The sequence below is a fragment of the Amblyomma mixtum genome, chromosome 7, assembly GCF_055824585.1.
Source record: "Amblyomma mixtum isolate Tamu chromosome 7, ASM5582458v1, whole genome shotgun sequence".
Taxonomy (NCBI): Eukaryota; Metazoa; Arthropoda; class Arachnida; order Ixodida; family Ixodidae; genus Amblyomma; species Amblyomma mixtum.
This window is the reverse complement of record NC_143018.1, coordinates 95,344,917-95,351,013: the sequence shown is the minus strand read 5'-3', so window position 1 is coordinate 95,351,013 and position 6,097 is coordinate 95,344,917.

Sequence of the window (6,097 nt, the reverse complement as noted above, 5' to 3'; positions counted from 1 at the left end):
CTAATCAGGAAGACCTTTGCGCTTTCTTTTGTTTAGTTGGATTTGATCAATTGTAAGTATCATATAGCGTGTTACCACAACCACAATGGCGTATAAGAAAAGAGGTGGAAGCCTGAGAACTTCATGTGGAGAAACCAAGGCAACAACAACAACAACAAGAAGAAAGGCCCCACGCGCGAAAACAAGAGGAAGAAGAGGAATGACAACCACCGTGTGTAGACGTCGCGGGCAACGTTCAACAAGCTCCAGTGTCCAGGGAATCCTAGTCACCGGCCTTCCTCTGCAATAGTTTACTCAGCCGCCTGCTGTCTGGATCGCTACCGGAATACAAGTGCCAAGAAGGCAAAAAACTGAATAGGCGAAACCTCTGCGGTAAGAATAAGGTATGTCACTGCAAAGAGTAAGATTAAGGACAGAAGATCGAAATAGGCTCGCAAATTTGAGTGGCTGCTTGATGTACCGCTGCCTCTAGTATGCCGCCTTTCTATCAGCGGATATTTAAGCTTCCATCTATGGCTTTGCCTGGTTGTCTAAAACGAGGGTGAGCTGACGGCGAAGTATCGTCCCAGAGAGGAGCTATTGTGACGCTTCTGGTCTATACTTCGTCGCCCCCCACGCTGTTTTTAAAAGCCTTTAATGCCTCAGCGTTGTCGACAGGAGGACGTCAGCAGAAGCTTGTTACTGCATAATTTCCTTTCCTCAAATACAATTTTCATTTTCTTCATTGCCCCTCTTTCTCTTTCTTCTTTCCCTCCTATGTCCCCCTTCCTGTACGGTGCGGTTCGGGTGTCCACCGAGATGACAGAGAATTACTGCGCCATTTCCTTTCCGCAAAAACCTTTGTGTTCAAAGGGCTAGGCATCGCGCCGAACGGGTGGTGGCGTTACGTGAACCCCCTGGCAGCGCTACAACACGCTGTCGCGTTCCACTCCTAAAGGCGAAGCTTAGGCGCCATTAATTAACACTGAATTAGTATTTAGTCATTACGCACTAATTAGCCATTAATTAGTAATTTGTTATTACTTAATAATTAGTCATTGATTATGTGTGACGTCATCCAGTGGTGACGTCACCAGTGCCACAGAGGTAGTCAAAGTGGTGCGGAAAACGCTTTCGCCTCTATGCACTTTAGCCAGTCAAACTGCCCCCTGAATTTTACGTTCGGTCTCATTGAAGAGCTTATTGAAAGGTACTGTTGGTGCCAATAGATGGACGACAGAAGGAGGCCTCTCAAGCAAAAGCAGTTGGTTACTTGCCCGTGCCCGTTTAGAAGACAAGCCGGTGGTATGCAGTAGTGCCGGTCAAGCGCAAACTCACTACCTGCTTTTCAGCGTTTGGCTCCTGGCTTGCGTCAGCCAACTGTAGGATGCAGTGCATTTTTAGCAGAAATGTGAGAGTTCGGAGAGGTTTCACTTGGTATGGCTCTGATCTTAAGCCGGTAATCCAGAAATATGTTTTATAGCCAGTGTTATAAGGACACTTTCTTCTTCGGACGACGACCACTCAAGCCGCAATTTTAACATTCGCTAACTTTTATTTTTCTCTAGTGCAACCGTTCGTGGTTAATCTAGTTCTTCTAAATCACCGCTCACCGAAAATGCGCATAATGCGAGGTACTTGAAGACAGTGTAACTCATTCGCAGCAATATGTGGTTGCGTGACGCGGGATAGGTTTCGATAAGTAGTTGTCATCGACGCACAATGCGCCCATTTCCCTCAGCGAACATTAACGTTCGATGGCCACAGAAGTTATCGTTTTGTGGCATGAACAGGCAGAAAGACGCCGAGTAGCCCCCATATCATGCCTCAAGTGAGCACTGAGCCAGAAGTGACTATTAGTGCTTCAAGGAGATGGCTGAGTCGGGCTGGTTGGTTCACGTTGAATGGTAGGACAAAACAGCGCGGACGGACAGGACGGAAGAAGGCGAAGACAGACACATGCGCTGACTAACAACCAAATGGTTTATTGCGAAACAGGTGGACAATATAAAGCATAGAAGGGAAGAAAATGCGGGGCGAACATGACATGACATATGTACAGTCTTTGTCAAAAGTAACCAAGCTCCATGGTTTGCTTCTCATTCGTATAACAGGGCTCGCACGGCTTCCCTAAAGATCAAAAAGTTCTTTGAAGTTAAGAACAGCGGTTCTTCTTACCATGCAGATATTTATAGCTTAAGGGCTGGCATAATAGCTTTAATATATATCTTGAGAAGAAAAACGTGCAGCCTGATTACTTTTGACAAAGACTGTACATCTATATATCAGTGATGATTTCCCGTATATATGTCATGTCATGTTCATCCCGCATTTTCTTCCCTTCTATGCTTTATATTGCCCCCCTCTTTCGCAATAAACCATTTGGTTGTTAGTCAGCGCATGTGTCTGTCTCTCCCGTCCCGTCCGTCAGCGCTGTTTTGTCGTACCATTCAATTAGTGCTTCGGATTAACCACGCTAGTCAAGTTATTTGCTCGCGGAGCAGTTGTACGGCAGCTGACAGTTGCGAACTGTGAGGGCTTTGCTTTTACTCCCAACATTACCAGAAGCTTCTGGGCTGAAATTCGGGGCCCAATCGCGTCGTTCTTTTACTTTTGACCATAGTCCTGGGCCTTTCGGGTGACATGCCGGGAGATAGGCTTCTGCACTGGTGGCGAAATGGACTGTAGAGGGGTGTTTTCCGGAAAAACCTAAAAATTTAGTCAGGAATTTGTTCACAACTGCTCTTTGTATTGATATGGAGCTCTGTGCTGATCACTGTATTTCCACTCGCTGTTTGGAACGCTGCGTCTGCTTAGTGCTCTCGGTTTTGCTTCGCCTGCCAGACGCTGAAACTCAAGGCAACCTCATGATGTTCACCAGCCAGCACTACTTGCTTCTTCCTATTGGTTTGGTTTATTGGGGTTTAACGTCCCGAAGCAACTTAGGCTATGAGGGACGCCGTAGTGGAGGGCTCCTGAAATTTCGACCACCTGGGGTTCTTTAACGTGCACTGACATCGAACAGTACACGGGCCTCTAGAATTTCTCCTCCAAAGAAATTCAGCCGCCGCGGCCGGGATCGAACCCGCGTCTTTCGGGTCAACAGCCGAGCACCATAGCCACTGAGCCACCGCGGCGGGGCCTTCTTCCTATTGGGATGCGTTACTAGCTCTATGGTTGTGGTTTATTTATTACGAAACTCCAGGTATAATGTTCGGTCTCGGCCATCGCGGCCATGTTTTGAAGCGGTGGCTATACGAAAAGCATTCCTCTACTAGGATTTTGCTAGATTCTAGCGAACCACGGTTGCTGCGACGAAATGTTTTGGGGACTCCCACATCAGTGTAACGCGCGACTGTTGCCTGTTGCAGTTTTTCTTATAGTTTTTCCTTGTCTGTGCACCTCTTTAGCGAGCTGCATGGAACCGACGGTGACCAAAAAAAGGAGGTCCAAGCGGAAGGCGAAGAGTACAAAGCCCGCAGCGCCCTCAGACCCGACGGCCCTGACTCGTCCTTCGAGTTCCTCAGGGTGAGGGGGCCCTATTACTTTCCTTGGTCGTCACGTGTAATGTCTTCCCCGGTTTTTTAGGTGTTCTTGCAGAACCGATGAAGAAGAGTTCGGGCGCCCGCCTCGCGTGTAATATGCCCCCGTATTCGCCGGCTAGTGCAGCAGCCATTATCCGCAGGCAGATAAATTGGAGAGGACACTTATGCTCCGCCTTAAGGATACGACGCGATAGCGTAATAGGTTAAGCTTTCCATTTTGAGCAGTTTGACACCCTTGAACGCATTTTTAATTTTTTTTCTATTGTTTCAAATAAATAATTGATCGATTACACACTCTAAGCTTTTTTAATTAGCATCACAAAGCGTTGGCTTTTCACTCTGAGCATTTTGACACCTTTGAATCTCCTTTTTTTTCAAATTTTTATTTCACTCTGAGCATTTCGACACCTTTGAATCTCCTGTTTTTCAAATTTTTATTTGTTCATTTCCTTCATTGATCAATTAATTACAATGATTTCATTAACTCTTCGTCGCCTATGACACATAAATCAATCATCCATCACTAGAACCACAAATTACCATCATACGATTTTTGTACGCAGCTGCCGATTATAGGTCGACGGTTCGAATCCTTGCCGTGAGCTATAGGCTCTAACTAAACTTTGTGCTGCACGAAACGTTGAATCGTATGACACCATTCGAAACACTCTGCGGCAAACGGGCGGCATGATGCCCTTTTTTTTACGCAGGCCCCGATTATTTCCGACCCGTGGTGCCGACTACGCGGACGGCTTTTCGACCGAACGAGATGTATACGCTATAGCGTAAAACATGTCTTAGTGCTAAAGGTGCGCCACAACCATTCGTGGGGTGCGGCTACCTGAGACCAGCGAAAAACGCCGGTGTATAACCGCGGAGCAATCGCGCTATAAGGACTGATTAATGAGCAGCCAAAACGTGCCCATCTCATCAGAGGAGGATTTTACCGTCACAGCTAAGCATTTGACAACCATTTTCCGCATGAATAAAAAATTAGGCGTGGTTTAGCTCTGGCTAAGCCTGGTCAGTTGCGTTAGCTGCGACGCTTTCGAGTCGTGCAGTGCGTTCTTCTGCTGTCTCTCGAGCGCGTTGTCTCTTTCTAGCTTGGTCCTGTAGCCGTTGCTTCTCTTTAGCGCTCTCCATAACGACAAGATTCCACCGAGGCGAAGCGCGCATATAGCCCCCCGCGAAGAGACACTTCCTCACGCTCTACCTCTGCGGAGAGCATGCATCTAGCGGGAGCGAGCGTCTACGCGCGCGGCAGCGGCGCGGCGCCGACGACGGCGACGCCACCTGGCGGAGCTCGGCTGAAACGGCTGCTAGGCAACGGCTGTTCAAGGCCATTCGTGCCTACCGCCCACCGGCTACGCGACGAGGCAAAAACCTGGCGTAGTGTTGCTAACGCAACAATACCTATAACCCCGCCCTCAGACCCCAGTGGCTGTGGGCCACTGCTAAAATCAATTGGCTCATTGTCGACGCGGCGGAGAAAATTGAGGACTGGTCTGTATGTGAAGGGCGAGTCCGGAAAAAAATCAGTGTTTCAGGCAGAAAACTTTTGTGGTGTGGACAGCCTGGAAGTGCGTTGTTGGAGATATCAGGCATTATTTGGGCTTCAAAAGGGTTTATCGCGGTATGGATTTACCACATGTACATACTGTCAGCAGCAAAATATTGCGGGACGTCCAGCGCGTGGCGGAGCGACGCAAAACTGCATTCCAGCGCCATCTGCCGTGACTACGCCTGATGTCGAGGCTCACAGCACTTCCGCGTTAACCATTATTTGTGCATGCCTGTCCTTTCTTTGCTGTCACGCAAGTCTCATTGCGTTCTTCACCGGGATCCGCTATTGCCACTCGCCGCTGGCAATGAATCGCTGTGTTACCATCGTTGCGTGTCTGTTTCGGCTGCTGCGATGGTGAACAGTGCTGCGATCGCTCGCGCGAGCCCAAGAAGGACTGGCTGCGAACGTCACACAGCGCCTCAGCGGCTTCCGTGACTCTGATAAGGGCGTCACGGGGAAGCAAGCGTCAAGGCATGCTTGATAGCGAAGAAAGGACAGGCATGCGCAAAGCGCGCTTCAGACGCAATTTTCGTGAGCCTCGACAACATGCTTGGAGGCGGCAGATAGCGCTGCAAGGCAGTTTTGCGTCGCTCCGCCACGCGCAAATAAATATTTTGCGGCTGACAGTACGCAATGCTAAAAAGAAATGGCATATCCTCTTATTGGAAGCTTTTGTGCGCAAGAAGCTTGAGGTAGTGTAATCAATAAGTACATATCTGGCTACAGTGCTCATAAGAATAAAAAGATATACAAATTAAAAGCAGTCCATGCATACGAACCAACATCTCACAATAATGGGGTGGTTGAAAAGCTGAAGGAAGGCGCTGAAATGCGAATGTATAAAGTAAAAACACAGTACATTAAGGGATAGAATACTCCCCGTTACGACCAAACCAGGTAGGTAAGCAGACATTTGGAAACTAAGGAATGGTTTAAGAAAGGACAGCAGGAAGTTCTGGTGCAAGTGACCTGATATTTCACTATAAATGTCACGAAGAGAAGTAGCGGT